This window comes from Dasypus novemcinctus, chromosome 11 (assembly GCF_030445035.2).
Source record: "Dasypus novemcinctus isolate mDasNov1 chromosome 11, mDasNov1.1.hap2, whole genome shotgun sequence".
Classification (NCBI taxonomy): domain Eukaryota; kingdom Metazoa; phylum Chordata; class Mammalia; order Cingulata; family Dasypodidae; genus Dasypus; species Dasypus novemcinctus.
Window position 1 is genome coordinate 112,717,870 of NC_080683.1, and position 21,083 is coordinate 112,738,952.

At 41.0% G+C, this 21,083-nt stretch overlaps 1 protein-coding gene across 21 annotated transcripts in view; it reads left to right on the forward strand.

Annotated features, from left to right (window-relative positions):
- Nucleotides 1-260: 260 nt before the first annotated feature.
- Nucleotides 261-21,083, forward strand: part of EYA4 (EYA transcriptional coactivator and phosphatase 4) — a 271,160-nt gene continuing 250,337 nt past the window's right edge. For 11 of the 21 annotated variants that reach the window (XM_058307488.2, XM_058307483.2, XM_058307494.2 and 8 more), the window contains exon 1: nucleotides 657-1,228. The gene's annotated coding sequence lies outside the window, so the exon portion shown is untranslated. Of the gene's footprint in view, nucleotides 336-356; nucleotides 457-656; nucleotides 1,229-1,377; nucleotides 1,864-21,083 lie in introns of those variants that run through there. The other 10 variants (XM_058307490.1, XM_058307500.1, XM_071218667.1 and 7 more) reach the window with 9 other exon arrangements.

A 21,083-nucleotide genomic window follows, 5' to 3' on the forward strand; every position in this document is an offset into this window, starting at 1 on the left:
GATCCTGTGTAGGGGCATAATGCATGCGCACAAGGCTTAGGCCCGAAATGGCATTTCAGCGGTGTGCCTGGGGAAGCTCTGACGCTGCCTTGGAAGTCAGTCGTCGCTGCCTGACCTTTGGCGTCTGGGAGGGATGCCTGTACCTGCGCCCAGCGCTGGAAGGGGCCCAGGCCCTCCCCGGGCAGTCTATCCCCAGGCGGCTTCCTCCTTCCTAGCATTCATTTCCACGGAAAAGGGATTTCCTCCCGCCAGAAAGCTCCCCAGTCTGGTGTGGGTTAGTTTTGATTTTACGTTGTTGCGAGCAGGCGAAGTACCTTCGTGTCCTCTCCCTTGGGGTAAGTGGAAAAGAGCATGGCGGGGGGGGGGGGGGGGGGGGGGCGCGCCGTGGACCCGCAGCTCGTCACTCGGCAGAGCCCAGGTTTAGAGCAGACCCCGGGGACTGCGCGGAGGAAGCAGGTGGGGGAAGCGGATTCCCGGGTCCCGGCAGCGGAGCGCGGCCGCGGGTCCCACCCCTCGGCCGGGAGGCCGCCGCGGCGGGCGCCGGGCCGGGCGGAGGCGGGGTGGAGGCGGCGCGGACCGCGCGGAGATTACCGCGGCGCCACCCGGGACGCTCCAGGCTCGGAGGCCGCGGGCGGGCCCCACGCGAGGCCGCAACTGATGACAGCAGGCAGTCGCCCGAGGTCAAAGCCCAGGGAGCGGTCTCGGAGCGACCCGCACTCGGCGCCCCCGGCGGCCGCGCGCTCCCCCCGCCGGCCTCCCCCCGCAGCCCGCGCGCAAGTGCCAGGCCGCCCGCGGCGCGGCGCTCCTCCGGCCGCTCGGCCCGCGCCGAACTGCCCCCTGGTCCACGTGAAGCTGTCGCCCCCAGTCGAGAAGGGGACGAGCAGGGTGAACGCCGGGGTGTGACGGCGGCGCCGTGGCTGGACGCGCGCTCCCTTTTTCTTTTCTTCTTTCCCCCCTGCCCAGTCGGCAGGAGCTTTGGCTCCTCTCTCTTCCTCCTCCCCCTCGAGCCGGCTTCTCCCCCCGCCCCGTTTCTCCCCCACTTGTGGGCGCGATTTGTTGGGGGGTGACCGAAGGGTATGTCCTGTTTTCGCCAGAGGCGCTGGGCGAAGGGGCAACTTCGCCACCGGCAGGAACGAGAATAAGGACCTAGAAACCGACGCACGCGTCCGCGGCGGGGCCGGGCCCTTGAACTTCACTTTGGTCTCTCGAGGCGTCAGGGAGGAGGGAGGTGAGTGTCCCCTCCTTCCGACCCCTGCCGAGGAGTCTGCGGGGCCGAGTCGGGGGAGCCCCAAGCTCTGACCCGGGACTGAGTGTGCAGCTGACCGGGGCACCGGGCGTTGGGCACGGGGGACGCGCGGCGGGACGGCGGGTGGCGCCGCACTCCCGGGGGCGCTTGGACGACCGCAGCCCGGTTCTTCCCCGCGGCCGCTCGGAGCCTGCCCGCAGCGCGGGACAGGGTCGCGGCGCCTCTGTGTGCCGCGCGCAGTCCTGCCCCGGCCCCGCCTCGCGGAGGAGCGCGCCCCCAGGCTCTCCCCCGCATCCTGCCTGTGACAGTCATTATTTCCCGGTGATCCCGTAGGTGATCCGGGTGTGAGGATGCTGTCCCCGGAGCCCCGGAGGCCCGGGTGCCCGGACTTTGCTCCCTGCTGGGTGCGGGCTGGCTCTCGGATCTCCCGGCACGCACGGGGCTTTGGAACTGCGGAGATCCCACTTTAATCGTCGTTAGGTGCTTGGACCGACGGTCTCCTGGGTCCACGAAATTAGAGGCGCCCTGTCGGAGGAGTCGCGTCCATTGGCTTGGGGTGCGGATGCCGTGGAGGGGTTAGAACTTCTCCAACGCGGGGACCTGACCGCGGCCAGCAGGTTTTCGCTCTTTTCGCGGGTTGGGACCGGAGCGGTTGTGGGACCTGCAACGACTCGCGGTCTTAGTTTTGTTTTGAGGGCTTTGGAAGTAAACGCGGCGGCGCTTGCTTTTATTCTGCGCCACGCTGCAGCGGTACTTTTCGTGGAGCAGCGTTTTCAAGATGTGTGTGCGTGCGGGTGGGTTTAATTCAACCCTCCTAACGGCGAGGTGCGGAGGGAGCCCCGCAGGGCGGTGGCCGAGCCCGGGGGCGCAGTTTAATTTCTGTTATTTCTCCCCGACTGACTTGGGGGGGGGGCGGCGGTTCTGTGGCTCCGCACACTGTCTCTCCTGTCACCAGGACTCTCTCCCCTGCCCTTGACCGCTGCAAAGCCGGTGGCGTTTGCTCGGCGGGCGAGTGCGCTCGCGCGCGTGGGCATGTTTGGGGCCCTTCTTCCCTCCCCTCGCCCTCCTCGCTTTTCCTTCGGCCGCCGAGCGGGGCCGAGCGAGTCATTCATGAATCGCAGTCGCAGGGCAGTGGAGGAAAGGTGCAGGTCCAGTGCCCTTCGAGCCGGGCTGCGAGAGGGCGCCGGCGCGGGTGTTTTGGTTTCCGAGCAGTTCCACGTGGAGCACCTCCGTGTGCGTGTGTGTTGTGTGTACTTGATCTGTGAGGAGGTAACAGGAGTCTCGTGTTCAAACCCAGTGGGCCCTGGGCCATTCATTTGCTTTCCTGGCTGTCATTGCAGACACTTCCAAAATCTGATACCTAAGAGAACCAACAGGTTAGGTTTCACATTAAGAGCTCATACTTAACAGTTTTCTTTCTCCCTTACCCATTCTGGCTTGGCACCCTGGGCTCCCCGTAATTGATGGAGCGAAATAGATCTTCTCGAATATGGCAATTTGTGCTTCCCACCGGCCGCCACTGTTTGCACCCTCGGGCGCTTGTCCGTTTCGGTGCGGGCTCCGGAGCGACTTGGGGGGGGAGTGTTAGGCACCTCTGACAACCGCGGTCTCCGCCTCGACAGCTTCTGAAATTTCATTTATACGTAGGCGATGGGCGGTATTAGAAGTTGATGAGGTTTTGTTTGTTGGGTTGTTTTTTGTTTTTATTTTTACTACTTCCTCAGGACGGGAATTGTACTGGATAACCTTTCCCCGGTAGAGCGTGATTTGAAGGAAAAACATTGCCTTTTTCTTTTCTTTTCAAATATTTTTGGCAAGATTTTGCATGAAGAACCAAAAGCTAGAAAAGGAGAAGGGGAGAGAATCTTGAAACAAACTATTTGACACATGTCCGGGGCGTCTCTTAAAGGAGACTGCATTCAAAGGCGTTTGCGTATTTTTTTTTTAATTAAAATTATCTCAAGAAATAAAAAGCAATAGTAACAAGAGACAAACTGTTTTGTGTAGAGCTAGACTGCCAGAGTCGGATTTTTATGGCAACAATACCAAACGCAGATAGAACTACACTCACTTTTATTGTTGATTATAAACCATAAAAATAGTTTGTTCCACCTGATTAAAAGTTGTAAGTCATTCAAAGTTAAACCAATTTTTTTTGCAATGGCTCTACAAACAAGTTAAAACCTTTGACAGTTATAGCTTTGAAAATAACATAATTAAATTAGCTGAAACCGTCCCCCCCCCCAGATTATTAGGGGTATATCCTTGTTTTTCACAATAAGGGAAAGTCTGACATCAACTTGGTTAACAAAAGCCTTATTTCCTTTGTAAATTAACTGAAAATAGTATCTGTCGACATTTTTAGCATCATAATTAGAGGTTGCTTCACAGTTATAACTGAAATAAAAGCATGCACTTGACTAGTCCTTTTTATTAATATTTATTTTAATGGATAACAGAAACTTAATTTCTCCTTTCCAAAATGAAAATGTCATTTCTTTCTGTACATTCCTAGCTAATAACTATTTTAAGTAATATGTTCAAGTTTTGCAATTTAAAAATCTAAGATTTGAAATAGATTTAAGAGCAGTCATTCTTATTGAGAACTATAGATGTGGAATTCTAGAGGATTTCTAGAAGCTGGTTGAAAAATAATCTTCTGATTAAAGTTTCTTTTGTGGAGGAGTTGGCAGATGAGTGGTTTGTTATTTTGCTATAATTGCTCTTTTTTCCTTTAAGATCTCGTGGTGCAAAAAACACACCATTATTTCTAAGAATTTTTATTTTTATTTATATGATGATTTGGTGTGTAAATAAATTTTACGTGGCCATGGGAAGTACAATGTCCAGTTTCATGTTTTCAGTCTCTGTTGCAAGCTCTCAATGACTTAAGGCATGCCTAAAAATATATTTATGTGGCTTGGTATTTCATTTTTTAAAAAATTTTAAACACTGGAATTAAATCATCCAGATTTTTTAGAAAAGTAGGATGGTAGAAAAACCATAACAGTTGTTATAAAAAGTTAAGTTGTTGGGAAGTTCACATTCTAGTTTCAAATAATAAAATTAAACTTATTTCACCCAGTGGAAACTCACACTGTTTATATAGCATTCAAGGAGAAGGGAGATAATCCTTTTCAAGATGTAGTGGTGTTAAGCACTTTAAGAATGTGAGTATTTATCGTGTTTTTCATTATCTTTCTTTTTTTCTATGAGCGAGATGCAGGAACACAGCATTCAGTAAAAACAGGCCCCCTTTATAAGGAGTTTCTTCACCATAGTTCCACATTGCAGCTGCTGATCATATTTCATGGAGCTGTTAAAGCACTTAAAACCTAAAATTAGGTACTGTCTGGTTGTAAATATTTCAGATCACTCATTTAAGAAATAAATAGAAAAGTGTGCTATCAAACCATGTTGAATCTTCTCACTGAAGAGCTGAACAAACCTCTGTCAGACACCTTGTTTTTTAATCTTTTCCTTGAAAATACAATCATGACAGTTTCCTTTTCAAATGCCTATTATTCTTACATAATCTCAACTCTTATGGTGTGTTTTAGAGTTTCTGTAGTTTCTTAAACTAATTGTATTGAGAAATACAGTGGGGGTGAGGGAGGAGCTTCTACTACAATGGTTACTAGGTGAAGGAAATCAATCCCAGGGGGAACAGGATGGGGTTGCAGTGTACCTGCCTCTCTCATGAATTTTTCCTGGTGAAATATAAGGAACAACATTCTCTTGCAGACATTTCACCGAAAGATGGCTGAGATGCAATGGTGTATTTAATTGCAGCATATGTACTGCTCCATTTTACAGTTAAATGTATTTTAATGTGGGGGACACTGAATATTCATTAAATTGGACATGGAGCCAAACTTGCTGTCATTTAGTTTGAACTTGAGTGGAAGAAAATAAACAAGTCCAGCACATTCAAAAGCTGCACAAGTAACTTTGATTGCTTTTAAGAGGTCTGAAGATTCTGTAAACATTACTGTCACCTAATATATGGCTTGATGATCTGCCATTTAACTGTTGAAGCTTGCGTTTCTTACCATGCCCTCATCCATGGTTTTACTAGCAGAGAGGTACTGAAAATGACAACCACTGCCCTTGCTACTCTAACCCCTTCCCTATATGCTAGAAAATGAGATGAGACTGATTAATTTAAAAATAGAAACCATTTTGAATGATCAAAACCACATTTCTATGGTGGTTTAAAACTGTTTTAGAGAGTGTACCTCTGTGTCTCGCTGTAACCTTTTCTGTCACTGAAAGGTGCTAACTGATCTTAGGGCACTGACATAATAGTATAGTTTGATATTTGAAACCTTTGGGCATAGGTATAGCCCTTTTCTCACCCTGAGATTTCAGTGCTATGGCTGTGATGAAAAAAAAAACATATAAAAATGTCAGGAAGTCTAATTTTTTCCTGTGTGAAATATCCTCATATAACATTAATAATTTAAAAACTTTTATTTACACACAATAACCAGGTTTACTTTAAAGTACTTTTGGGCTGTGGGGGGCATCCTGTATTACCATGTGAGGATGTTTCTAGTATTATTAATATTTTTCCGAAGATTTTTTTTAAATTGAAAATTCTAGGCAAAATCTGACCATCACATTCGAATGCTTTCGAAATGAAGTTGCATAAACCAGGGTGGAATGGCCATCTTGAAATTTCATATCTAAGAGATTTGCTGCTTAAAGTGTATTCTAAAATAGAAATTGTCAGTTTAGTCTTGAGATCGGCTTTAGTTTTGCTGCCCTGTACTGCTAATTACTGTGCCCCAGCACTTCCTCCTCTTCATAACATAATAGCTAATAATTCCTGAGGATTGACTTAATGCAAAATGCTCACTCTAAGTATTTACACTTGTTAATTTTAATCATCTCAATTAAACCATAAATTAGATAACTTAATTATTCCCATTTTACAGACAGGGAAGTGAGACACACTCATGCAACAAGGAGATGGAGTTGGGAGCCCAACTCGGCAGTTTGACCCCAGATACTTTTTATCGTTAAGTGTCTTTCGGTACAGCTGTTCCCATGAGTCATAACTGAGGTCACATCTGATGGTGCTCAACTATTTTGTTTTTATATTATCAGTTATATAATTATTTCTATGGATATTAGAAAAAATAAATCAAGTTGTATATTACACTATAATTCCATGGGTATTATTGTTTAAGACAAGGCCAGAAATAAAAGAATGGAAGTACACATTTTTCAAAAGTTTCTAACTAAAGAAACATATTGAGTAATAATGATATGAGTGCTGGGCCCAAATGGTCAAATTCTTGAACGTTGGTAGTAAATAAGTGATTTTGGAGAAACCCCTCTACTGCATATTACCTCCCACAGGTCAAGAACTTAATGGCCATGTCTTTTAAATATTTGACTTGCATGTAGAATTTTTCATTGTTTTTCAGGCCTTATCCATTGTCTAGATATTAACAATCTCAGAGTTAAAAAAATGTTTTTTGGTTGTTTTAACCATGAATTTTGGTTTGAATTTCACATCTACACATTTGTTTATGTTGGACTGTTAAGGAGTGAGAAGGCAAAGATTGCATAATGAATTTTAGAGACAGGTTAAATTGTAATGGAATCACCCCCATTTTGGAAATACTTTCGATTTAGAAAGATATCAATGGCATTTTAAAGGTTTTCTCTACGTGAACGCTTTTGTTTTGCTGCTGATAATGTTTTAATACTTCTAAGTAATTTTCCTGCCAAGGCAGTGGTTTTCATTTTCCATTGTTTCATTAATTATACATTTTGCTAGGGACCCCTTCATTCAAATGAAAGCTGGCGGTACGGCCAGTAGGGGAGTGTGCTCTGCTCTGACTGTCACAGGGGCAGCTACAGAACCACTGACCGGCGCTGCCCTCCTGCCACTGCTGCCTTCCTCCCACCCCAATTCCCTGTCAGGGGTCTTTGAGGGTCTGAACATTGCTGCAAAAAAGTAGGAGTCTTTTGAAGAAAGGGGTCAATTCAGAGAACCTGGTCTAAGAGGTTAGTGTGTCATCCATCCAGAAAGTCCAAACTCTCAAATCCCGTAAAATATCTCTCAGTATCATATATCCGCAAACGGTTCCCCGTTACGTAACTCGATTATTAACCAATCTGCAACTTCAATTCAGCGCTGAGAAAATAAAAACTGGTCAAAATGCTTCCCCCATATAGTTACGTGTCGGAATGAGGCACACAGAGGCTGCAAACACAAAAGTTTACTTTATTAAGTCCCCACTTCCCTTTACTGATTTAGGAAGAAGCACCAGTATGGGCATCCATTGACGTGGTCTTAGCTTTTTCATGTAAATTAATTCTTTTTTCCTTTCTTTATAAAATTAAAATGGCATTTCCTGTGAAAGGCTCCAATTAAATCATGCAAATTTACATTCATGTGCCTCTAAGTTTATTTCCACTCACAAAAGCAATAGCATTAAGTTTGAAATTCTATCCTTGCTCAAGTAGGTGTACCACATACCCGGCAGGGCTCTTCTCTGAAAGGTCAAGTACACAATTCACAGACCTTTGTATATACCCAACGGAGTGATCTATTCATTACATCTCACCTCTGACTCTGAACTCCCTAATGTTCAAGGATCTGAAGACCTGAATGTTCTGATTAAGAGATTGAATATTTCTTACTTAATGTGTCCAGTATGTTGAAAGTGAGAATGACGTTCTGATGACTTGAGGAGTCACCAGATCTCATAAATTAGCTGATTCTTTTCACTTAAATTTTTATATTTTGATGCAAATGTATGTGAATGTCTGGTTATGGCTGAAAGAATTCTGGCCAAATTTAATCACACTGTGATTTCCTTTGGCAATGTTTTCAGTCATCTCCAACTGTGCTTTCTAGTAGGAAACTTAAGAATGCAAACCTCAGTAAGTCTGTCACGAACAGCAATACACCTGAACATTTTAAAAAATGAACTTTAGGTGTTAAGATACTGTTTTTTTTTCCATAGTAGTCTTTGGGAGTATTTTAATTTAGATCTGTTGGTTTCCTTAGCTATTCACTACTTTGATGCTAATATTCACAAAGTTCTGGGTACTTGGTAAATGCTTTTCATTTTCAGTTTTGCTGAAGGCATGCAAAAGTAATAGTATTCATCTGAATAGGTTTTTCTACTCTGTAAAACTTTAAAGACTTTGGGGTTTTTTAGTGTCTTATTTATCATAGTTTAGCTTTTCTTCTCTATTACGTATATACAGTTTTACCAACAGAAAGTTAGTTAACCATTGTAACCAAGATCACAGGTTTAATCCTGAGGTAATCAGGTTAGTTTTAAGTAGACACTTGTCACATAGACATGTGGTCAAAATGCCTTTGTCTTAAAAAGTAGAGTTAGGATGTCTCCACTGTCTTCCTTATGGAACATTCTGGACTATACTGGTTCTGCTCCAAGACTCTCCTGCCATCCCCAGGGTATTCAACCACATTTGTTTGCAATTTTTATCAGTTTCCTCCTTGACTTAAAAATTTCCCTCTTGCCTACAAAGTAAAATCCAAAATTCCTAGCAGGGCATACAAGGCCCTTCGTGCTGAGAGCCTAGTGTTGGTTGCCAGTCGCATCTCTTACCACCCACTCTCAAGGAATCTCTTCTCCAGCCATATAGAAAACTGTGCAGGTCTCAAACACACCATGGGCTTGCCTCCTTCATGACTTTGTGCATGTGATTCCTCTTCCCTGGAAGACATTCCCCCTCTGCCCTGCCGACTTTCTTTTCCATTTACTCTTCAGTACTTAAGATTCAAAATGGCATCACCTTTGGTAAGTCCCTTTGACCTCTAGAGGTGGAGTTGGGTGCTTCTTTCTCTTTACTCCCAGAGCACCTACTTTCTAGTTTTCTGCTGCAATTTGCAATGAGAGAGGTTACGTTTTTAAAAATCCCGCCGTAGACAGAAGGCACGGAAGGAATTTGCTGTGTATTTGTCATCGCTGCATCTCCCTTGCATAGCAACTTCTTGACCCAAGTAGGTGGGCAGTAAATTCATGTGTGAATGAGCAAATGCACTGGGGGTGAGAACGGTATGGCGGGACTGGATATCGCCTGTTGTGAGGTTGGATACTTCAGAGCACTTGAAATGCGAGGTACCTAATTCTTTTTATAGGGTAGTGGCTAGGTACAAAGAATATGGGGCCAGGCTGCTTGGGTTCAACCCCCAGCTCTGCCACCAAGACTCTGTCATGTTAAGCAAGTTACTTAGACTGTTTTTCGCTTGAGTTGTCTCATGTGGAAAATGAAGCTAATAATGTAACATACCTCATGGGACTCCTGTGAGAATGCAAGGAGTAAATGTTTGTAAGGCATTTAGAAGTGTGCCCAATACGCATATTAGTTAATAGGGTTCTGATTGCATTCTGTACATTAGATTCCTAAAATGTTCCCTAGATTTTTAGAGCTGAAATTCCTTGTTGAGATTGCCATAAGTTGAGTCCCCAGTGGTCCAAGCACAGATTTGGTGCTGTAGAGTCATTTTGGCAAATCCAGTGCTCTATTTTGTAGTCTGAGGAGAAAAGGTTACAGTGCTCAAAGTTCATCCATTTAAAATATTTTATGTTTCTTTCAACAAATAAGTCCATATACAATTATCTAATTTTTTTAGGGCTTTCATCTATGTGTTTGTTCAGCTACGTTATGTAAATTATAAGCACATTCTATAATTTTATTTTAATTTATTTTATAATTTTATTTTGTAACCAGTATTGTTTCCTCAGTTGTTATGTTTTTTTCCAACCCGAAGGTACCAATTCTGAAAATTTGTATATATTTCAATTGACTTGGTGAACTCAGTGAAAACTTGTTTAAGGATAACCTTAAATACGGTATGACCCTTATTTTTCTGGTGATAATAGAAGGTTCTTAGTGCTTCTCGTTTGCCCCAGAGCCCATGGATTTGAATGTAATGGCAATATGGCGGGATGGGGCTGAGTGAAGAAGTGAAGTTAAAATATTAATTTTCAAGCTTCCATTTTTACTGCTTACCTGGAATGGCCACATGCATCATATAAACAATGTGATACTAATAGCAATGCCATGCCTGAATTCATCGATATATTTAGACCAGGGTTTCTCAATCTCTGACTACTGACATTTTGGCTGGATAATTGTTTGCTGATAATTGTTTGTTGAGGGGGGTTGTCCTGTGCACTGTGGGGTGTTTAACAGAATCCCTAACCTCTACCACTGGACGCCAGTAGTACCTACTCTTTTCCCCACCCCCAGTTGTGACAACCAAAAATGTCTCCAGACATTGCCAAATGTCCTCTGGGAAGCAAAATACCTCCTAGTTGAGAAACCATTACTAAAGTAGATCTTGAGATCACTCGATAAAGTCAGAAGATTCCTAGAGCAAGAAAGGACTGTTCTCTTTTCAGTCATGTGTGGAGAAGCTTCATACCTTCCTCCCAAGTTTAAACATGAATTCAAACAAGTCTCCTTGGTTTGTGTTGATAGATAAACTTTACACAGAAGGGACTGGCCATCTTCAGCATATTTTCTTTTTCTGGAAATAATATATGGGTCAGGGGAGCAGGATACTGGGAGAAGTTCGTAGGAAGTAAATATTTACTTGAATCACCTTTAGGTTTATTTTTTATTCTTTTTTGCTACTTCTTAATAGATACTTTTAATTCATTTTTTAAAAAATGGTAATTACTTGTCCTTTTCCATAGATGAATGCTCAGTAATAAGAAATATTTATCTTATTTAGTCTGCAGTGCCAGAAGGGGTGAAGTTGCCTACAATCATCACTGCCTAAATTTAAAATACATAGTGAATGAGCTCATTGGTTCATTTTTAATCAGAAATTTTTAAAAGAAGTATGTCTCATCTTTCTAGATCTGGTGTTTAATAATAGTTGTATAGCCTGAGGAAAGTAAAATTGAAAATACTGGAAAAAAAAAAGAAAATATTGAAAAGAGTAAAATCTCTTTCTTTTGATGAATTACGAAATGCACACTTGTTACATTCTAATTCCATAGGTTGATTGTTGGCATCAACATTTTTCTTATGAGTTGATAGGCAGTTGACTGTCAACAAATGTGACCATAGTCTGAGAATGACCTCTGTCTGGTTTAGGTATATATGAGGGATGTTTCAAAAATTATTGAGGGAAACGGACTTTGGCCCAGTGGTTAGGGCGTCCGTCTACCACATGGGAGGCCCGCGGTTCAAGCCCCGGGCCTCCTTGACCCGTGTGGAGCTGGCCCATGCGCAGTGCTGATGCGCGCAAGGAGTCCCGTGCCACACAGGGGTGTCCCCCGCGTAGGGGAGCCCCACGCGCAAGGAGTGCACCCATAAGGAGAGCCACCCAGCGCGAAGGAGGGAGCAGCCTGCCGAGGAATGGCGCCGCCCAAACTTCCCATGCCGCTGACGACAACAGAAGTGGACAAAGAAACAAGACGTAGCAAAAAGACACAGAAAACAGACAACCCGGGGAGGGGAGGGGAATTAAATAAATAAATAATAAATCTTTAAAAAAAAAATTATTGAGAGGAACAAAATGGAAACATTCTTTTAGAATGTTAGTGTAAAGAGAGAGAGGATAACTTTGCCCACATGCGTTTTGGGTGAATGTGAAATTATGAAAATTATTTTGTTATATGAGAAAATTAAAATTATAAATATATGATTAGAGTAATATTCATATGAGCTCTCAACCGTAGAATTTTTTTTACCTCAATAAATTTAAAGATACTTGAAATCCCACACATAGATATTGTTTAATTTCATGGTTTTATGTGAACTTTATTAGGCAGGTGATCTAGTAAAGTTACCTGGAGGCAGTCAGAGTGACCTAGCGGGATTTCACATCTTTTACCAATTGATGCTTAGTAAGCAGGGCAGAGGCACTTGACAACAAAAAAGCACATACACACTCCCCTTTTTTGATTTATGCTATAATTTCTGAAAGGTATTCTTTGGAGGTGGATAGTTCCAAATATAGCACACTGTATGTGACCAAAATGTCTTTCTGTTCTTTCAGACATTTTCTAACTTGCACAGCTATTCTTTAGCAGGGAGGTGAGATGGGTACTGAGCAACCCAAATGCAGAGATAGGAATTTTTTTTGAGGTACCAGTGCTGGGGATTGAACCCGGGACCTTGTATGTGGGATGCTAGCACTCAACCACTGAGCCACATTAGCTCCCTGAGTTGTTTTTTTTTTTTTTTTTTCATTTGTTTTGCTTGTTGTTGGTTTTTTTAGAAGGCACCAGGAACCAAATCTGGGACCTCAATTGCCTGAGCCACATCCACTCCCCAGAGCTAGAGGTTTTAAATCAGGAGTTTACATCACACATTTTCAGATATTGGTGCTGAGTTCTGCCCTGTGCTTTTCCTCAGAGGGCATAGCTAACCTCAAGTCCATCCAGACATGTTATGGCTGACATTGAAAAGAAAGCCTTAACCCTCCAGTCACTAGAAAACAGCCAGCAATCTGCAGGTACTATTTGTCCAGATTGACACATTCCAGGTTTGGAAATCAGGAAGCCCCTCCAGAGTATCTGATCACATTTTTACATTTTGGGGTTGCTTCTTTGTACAGTGGATCCTGATGGGTGAGAGTTGCCTATTTTATGATTGCTCTATGGCATGTAATCTAGGGAGGCACTTCTCTTTTTCCCTGGAATGGTCTCACCTCTCTTTTCCTCCACTGCCTGGACTCCCTTCCTATCATTGCCCCTTGCTTATTCACTGCCTACCTGGAAAAAGATCTACTCATCTTTCAAAGCTTTGCTCAGATGTCACCTCCTTTGGGAAGCCTTCCCTAAGGCTCAAGCAGAATTAATTCTTTCCTCTCTGTAATCCCATAATACTTTATTTGAGCTGTTAATATAGCAGCACATTGTGTTGAGCTAATTATAAATGAGTCTTGTCCAGAGATTCCAACTCATTCAGGGGAGAAATCACTCCCTTTGCTCTCTGTAGCCCCAGTGGCTGTTATATTGGTGGAAATTAATTGCACTATTCCATGCATGTTTTCAAAGAATGTAACATCTGAAACGAGACGACTTCAAAGAATGAATCCTGCTGACCTTTTGATTATGGTCACAAAATCCAGTTTATTGGTTATTTTCTGCTCTGACTTACTTAGGGCTTCATTTGTACCAAAGTTTTATTGATTCTGTAGGAAATAAAAATATGCCCAGACTAAACCGGTATTCTGTAGAAACAGAAATTTCAAAGACAGATGTCAAATCGAGATTTACAGTCTTCATGCTCTTGATTTTCTCCAGAAACAGAACTTGGCCTTTTCATTTGCTTTCTGCTGAGATAAATTTCATGTTATTTTGAGGAATTTTTAACCCTCAGAATTATAGATTTCATCTGAGAGGACGTATGTTCTGTATTTGTTTGTGTCAATGTTTCAAAATGTTGGGACCAAAAATTCCAGATGTATTTGTTAAAAGTATATGTGGCTTTTTGGTGGGAGAAATTAGGTCTCTTTTTTTTTTTTCCAGGCACAATTGAGGAAGAAAATTTTTCTGTTGATTTCCCAGTGGTTTGGCTTAGGCATTTTCCACAAATAGATGAGCAAGACCCTTTAAAACCACCAACTTGCTTATTTGGGGGGGGGGAAAGCACCCTCCCATGTCCAAAAACAACATTAAATTAAAATGATTATTTCCAATGGTTTCAAAAACTGTGGTTTTATTTCCTTGTCTGAGTCACTTTTGAATGCAGGACAGGATTACGCTACATCATGATGCAGCATATTTGCTCTATATGTGAGCAGGGCCCTTTCATCAGAGAAGCAGATCTGAAGAGCAATCTAGCCTGACCCTTCCATTTTGCAGATGAGATGCTAGATCGGGAGATAAGAAGTGATTTCCTTCAGAGGAAGAGAAAAAGGGAACCTCCTGTGGGAGACACCCTAGTGATTTCCTACTCTGCATTGTGCTGCCTGTATTTTTGTTTGTTTGTGTGACAAGGAGTTGCAAAACCTGGCACCTGCCTCCCTTTGTGGGTGTCCAGGTCCTCCATGTGACCTTGAGCAGGTTATTTCCAGCATGTGTCAACGGGGAATAATAATAGTACCTGCCTCGGGGAGTCTTTGTCAGGAACAACTGGGTTCACACTGCCCACTGCAAAGGCTGGCTGTGTATTTTGAACTGCTTTCTTCGGATAAACCACAGAGTGTGATGACTATTTAAAAAGGGGAATTCATGCGGCTTCAACAAGGGATCTTTTAGAATCAATCATCTTTTTTTTTTTTCAGAAAAGGAATCCTTACTTGGTGTAACATATTCAAACTGATAGGATGGGGTTAACCTTTCAGGGAAGTGACTGGAAAGGGGCAGGAGAGAGGGTTCTGGAGTGCTGATTAAGCGCTTTGTCTCTGTCTGGTTCCAAGGGGGGTGGATTCTATATGAATCCACCCAGCTCTCTACTTTTGATTTGTGCCTTTTACTGTACTCGTGTTATTCTTTATTTTAAAAGTTTAGAACTGAAGACATAGTTAAAGAAAAAGTGGAGGTCCCCACTTAATTCATCTTCTGATTCCAGAAATCAGCGTAAATTGTTGTTGGTACTTCAGTGTGCTTCCTTTCAGACATTTTTTCCTATGTATGTGTATATACAAAAACTATACATGGATGGAATTTATTTTCATTTTACTTTTTAAAACACCAAATAGGATTAAATACATTTATCTTAAAACTTGCTGGTAATTTTCTGTATCTTGAATGTTTTCCTGTCTCAGTATATATAGATTGGGATATTTCTATTCAATATGTCATGTAATTGAAATGTTTCCCTCTTGGTATATATTTAAGTAGGTTTTTGCTGCTCTTGTGTTGCAGGGATGGCTTTTCTATGTACATACTTGTCAGACATCCCTGTAGGTAGAACTCTGAATGCAGGTTTCATAGGTAAAGGAGTATGTGCATTTTGTTATTGTGTAGATGGTGCCAAATAATTTCCAGAATGATTATATCTCCTTGCATCCCTATGGTGATGCTTGCATCTTTCTCCAAAAAGCCAAGTTCAAGCATTTCTAGTTATCTGCGCATTGTGGTTATTTGTGGTCTTGTAACAAGGAGATTCATAGTGGTAAATTCTTTGAGACCCATACAATAATTGGAATAGTCCATTGAGTAGGAAAAATGATTCTATTAACCACATATAAAACAAACATATGTTATAAATAATTACTCTCACACTTAAGAATTAATTGGTACTGTAACACAGTTATATGAATGATTATAGGAAGGAAAAATCAGTGTATATCACGTTCACTGCATTTTTCTTTCACTTAGCACATAAATTGTGTATCAGAATTATTAGGAGAAATAGCTCTCACTCTGATGTGATTGATGAGGACTTACAAGGTATTATATTTTTGCCATTATTGTTATATCCAGAGCTAAGTATGTGCCAGGCACTGTTCTAAGCACTTTATATATATTACTATAGATTTTTTAACTTATAGAAGAAAGGCATAGTTGTATTATAAATAGGAGATTATTCCATTTTGGACATGTGTTGATAAATATTACTATATCAAATTATCAATTGTGCCATATCAATGTACTAATTTGTGTATCTGCAAATTGGTTTAATATGAAAATTAAAGTTAGCATCAAAATCCAGAAAATTGCTATTCAAATGAAGTATATTAATCATTTTACTTTATTGTTTGATCCTTATTTATAGAAAATTCTGTCTCCATATTTTCAGTTTTCATGATTTCTGGTTATTAAAGGGTCTGGTTAATCTTTACTGGTTATCTTGTGCCTTAAAAAAGTAATCCACCTCAAAATAGTTAACTTTTATTTCTTTTGCATTTGGGCAAATATGATTATCAATTTTTGTGGGTTTTTTCTTCTGTAGAATTTCCTGTTATTCTAAGGGATTCAATAGGACTTATGCACATAAAACTGAAAAGTATATTACTATGGGGAAACTGCTTTGTGCCCTTGAGAAGGAACTCGCTAGCTAACTTAAGTGTACTCTATGTGTGTAGAATAGCTAACGTTTTCCTCCCAAGAAATTTCATGTATGCAGTTAAAGCACTTTTCAATTGATTAAGGATTTGTTATATATTTCCAGAAGCACTCAAGAGTACTTTTATGGTTATGAGACTAGAGTGAGTTAGAAAGCCAGAGGCCAGTGAATACGCCAGAGGCCTTCCAGAGCCGGCACAGCATTCCTGACTTAACCATATAAATGTGGGGCAGCCTGCAAAAACAAACTATCCCCTGCCCCCAACGAAGGTGAGCCTACGGTGATAACACGTCAATTGGTTTGAGTATTAATTTGATACTTTTTCTTTAGGGATAATTTTTATTACTTAGCAAATGGAATGGAGAAGTAGTAAATATGACTGATATTTATTTCTCAGTAAAGTATTATTTTACACCAGATTTGACCAGCTACCTTTGTTTTTTAGAAAGTATATCATACAACTATTAGAGTACTTTGCCTATTAATCAGGGAAGCTAAAAAGTGTTTTATAAATGTTGAATTAAAACTCGGGCTGCTGTGAGGGAATTAAATTTCAAGCAATATATTCCTTTTATAAGGTGAGAAACTGAAGTATGGGGAAGTTACAAGGTTTTCCCAAAGCCATAGGTTGAGTCATGGTGGACATGGAAAGCTATGATTCTGTTTGTGTGATTCAGTCTGAAACTTCAAGAAAGTAGGATTATCTGTTTCTTGATGTGTGCCTTAAGGAGTGTTTCCTTATTTATTTATTTGTACATTCATTCATTTTAAAAGAATCAGTGTTTTTCAAGATTCAGTCTTGGTTTAGGGGCTATGAATAATATTTTGAATTTTTATATCTCTGATGTTTTCTTTAAAGAAACCCACTACATTTTTTTTTCACGACCATGATAAAGAAAGTAAGCCATTGAAAAAACAAGTTGTATTATCCAGGTGTGGGCTACAGCTGCGTCCTGGGCAACCCCCTGCAGCTATACAGTTTGTTCAAGTGCTTGAACAAGAACTTGGCTGAGGCCCTAGATTAGATGGGGGCATAGAGTTGTGACCAGAATAAACCCCAGAGGCACTTCAAGAGTAAGAAAAAGGGCTAGTTTCCATAGTTCTGCTACTCGGGGCTTGATATTTGGGTTAATCCAGAGGGTGCACCTTATTTTGCTTCTCACTCTGCTATCTTCCTGAGTTTTAAGTTTTCTAATTCTTATTTATTGTGATCATTTTGTTACTAGTTTATCCAATATTTTCCAAGCTTTCTTTGCCCTCTTCACTCCTGTCCCCATATTTAAAGCAAATAGTATTCCTCTGGGCAGCTCTTCACCTCTGCTTACTGAACAGCTGGTGCCACCAGTAGCTCCAAAAGGAACGTATCTAGCTCCTTGCACCACACAGCAGCCTAAACACAGGGAACATTTTTTTTCTTGTTCTTTTCTTGCAGCCCCTAAGGCACAGTCCTTAGCCTGGGCCCACTCACCAGCTCTGACCTCTGAAGAGCTCTTCCTCAGGGCGCCCTGCAGGCCTGTGGGCCCCGGAACCCTCAGCGGTGAACTTGAAAGGTCCTGCAGGCAGGCCCAGGCGTGCCGTTGGACAGGCAAACCAAACCTACCTGAAGCGGAGAGGGTAGTCTTTGATTTTCTTCAGTTTTCCGAGAGAATAATTCGGTCTTAAAGAAACAAAACCCTAGGGTCTTTCTCCAGAATCCTTACTGCTTTGAAAAGTTGTTCTCATTCATTTCTCTTTCAGCTAGTTGGTTTTCCTTTCCATTTTTGCCTGCTTAGAAATGTGGTATTCTGGTACACGTGTCATGCCGATGTGTATTTATTTAATGTCAATTTCTGCTTTCGTGGCTTTACAATAAAGGCATACTCTGCCGTAGCTCAGACCTGCCTTCTTTTGAACACATTGCCGAGGCAATGATGCTCTTGTGGCTGACAGAATTCTCCCATAATCTCTGTTGTGAAACAAGATTTCTACCGGTTAAAGATATGGCCTCATATACTAGTGGTACTTGACGTGAGGGGAAATAAAGATTTAGGGTTGTCGTGAGCGATGGCGCCGTCTTAGTGTCTGAACCTGCCATGTATATGAAAGGAGATTTTGGCTTATTCTTCCGACTCTAAGGATCAGACCAGAGTGGAAGGCCTGAGAGGTGGAGCTTTAACTAATATATAAAGAAGAAATAGAAGAAGGAAAGAGGAGAAAGAGGTGCTTCTGTTAACTGGAGCTAAGAAGCCTCATGTATTATATCTACAGACTCGTACTAGCAGCCTGTAAGTAGTAAACCCCACTTTACTCTCTGTTCCTCGTGATTCCCAGTGAAAGAAATAGGATGGTAAGAATTTCATTCTTTCTTTCTCTTCTTTTACTTCCAAGGTTGCACTTAAAGAAAAAATGAAAGGCAGCAAAACACAATGTGGAGTTGAAGTAAAACACCGCATTTATTTGAGATATTATTTTCTGAATTCCCACAACCTCAACCCTCAGAGAGGTCTTTGGGTTTTTAGAAGCCATCATGACAGTGTTTTGTAAAGGTGGCCCCTATTTTGAAAACAGTTACAAAATCAGTGGAATGATCTGATTGCTGCAGGGAAATTTGTTAAGGAGGAAAGAAGGTATTTAGACTTTCCTAGATGCCTCATTTAAAAATATGAACCAGTAAAATCATTCCCCTCAAGTCTCCTAAATTTTAAGAAGGTAAACACCAATTGGCTTCAGATAGTTAAATCCTTAACTAGTATTCACTACAGAAAATTCAAACCAGTAACTTGACTTTGGGTAAGTTAAAGTTACTGTTATATTTTATGTCTCTCATGTTTACTTTATTTTATATCGGGGCTCCCTTTCATAATAAAAATAAACTGTACATTTATCCACTGGACAGTCATCAGGTCAATCTATTTCAGTTACCTTGTTTTACAGAAGAGAAAACTCACATCCAAAGAACAGGTATTTTTAGGCAAAATGTGAGAACAGTCTACATCTGTGCATGGGGATTAAATAACATTGTAAGTCTACTGTTTTTGTTTAGTCTCAGATCTCTCTTAGCAGCGCACTGAATTAATCAAAAACTTTGAAGGGAAGCTAAGGATTATTGTTTTTAAAAGGAATAGGTATAGTTCGTGGACATCAATATTATCTCTGAACATTCTGGGCTGAAAAAGGGACTCAAAACTGGGGAGAGGGGAGAAAGTAGGAGGCAACAGCTCGTGGTTAGAAAGCTGCGCTGCAGACGTGTATTTAGAGATAACAAAATGTTTATCAATTTCTTTGTTAACCAGTATCCTAATAGTCTTACATCCTACCCATTCATGGTTTGAATTCCCTCCTAATAGAAATCTAGTATTGTTTCAGAGAGTATCTGTGAGAAGCCAGTTGTTGTCTTCTTAATCTCATCCTTACTCTAGAATTGCCTTTTATATTTCCAGTTATTTCTCTTTTGGCACATTCAAGACAATTTTCTCTTGACTTCTGGAATTAATTGTTTTGAAGAAAATTCTTATTTCCATTTAATGGTTCTTGTAGGTCAACTGAGTTTTTTCTCTGGTTGCAGTAAAGATTTATTTTTCTTGATGTTTTGCTGTTTCATGATGTGCCTTGCTTTCGATTTATTTTTATTTACTGTATCCACAGCTTGTTATAATTTGCAATTTGAAGGCCTTTTTTTCAATTCCAGAAAATCCTAAGTCATTATCTTTTTTAATAGTCTCCTCTATTCCCTCTAGTTTCTCCTTCTGGTATTCCAGTAAAATAATATGGAACCTTCCCATTTGTTCCTCCATGTCTCTTAACTGCTCTTTTTCAATACTCTGCTGTATTCTGTTGATTTCCTGAGGTTTATCTTCCGGTTCACGAAATGGTTCCTTAGCTATATCTAATCTACTGTTTAATTCATTTATTTCAAAATAAACATTTTAAAAACATTTTTATGGTTCTTTTAAAAATTTTGTGTACTTATTTTTGATAACGTGTGATTCCTTCAATTTTGTTTTTATTCCTTCAGTCTCTGTAATCTTTTTTTTTCATTTACAACTTTAATTTCGTTAATAAAATGAGAGATGAAACACATAGCTCTTGTTTTGTGCCAGGCACTGTTCTCATGAACATTAATTTATGTAAACATCACAATTATCCTAATCAGCCCCCATTTTGTAGATGAGAAAATGAGGCAGAAAGAGGTTATTTAACCTGTAAATGACAGAGCCGGCAATTGAAACGAACATCCTGGTAACAGACCCATTTTCTTTATCATTAAAAAAAGAATCAACTCATGTGATTAGGGGGACTTTAATCATTTTAAGTTTTTTTCAGATTGTTCCATAATCTTGAATATCTGGGGTCCTAATGCTCCCTGTCATATCTGCCTCATAGTTTATTGTTTTGTTTCTTTCTGAAGTTTATAATTTTTGATGGATTTCCCTCTCATAACCCTTTGTGCCCTATGAAGCAATTTTGCATTTGCTTCCCCTGGAGCTTAGGGATTTCAAGTCCCTGGGTTATTCTTGATTTTAGTTTTTTTTGGCTTGAAGTTTCCATACCACACATTCAGCACAAATTTAGAATTTACATTTGTGCAAAGCTGAGGTTTTGATTTATCTCAAGTCATTCTTTTATTTTCTTCCCAAAGGCTCTATCGTATGATGAGCTTCCTTGCTGAGTCTGATGGTAAGCTGAGTTTTTCTAGCTTCGCCTTCAACACAGGGAACAAGTTTTTCAGACTTCTTTATGCATTGCCTTTTGCTTTTGCTTCCTGCCCATCCTCCTAAATGAAAATAATGACAACAAAAGTCAAGGCAGGACCCTTGAAAGTCCTCTTTGCCTTATCAGTTACTTTCATATATTTTCCATGTCCTCTTGATTTGTCTTTCATGTT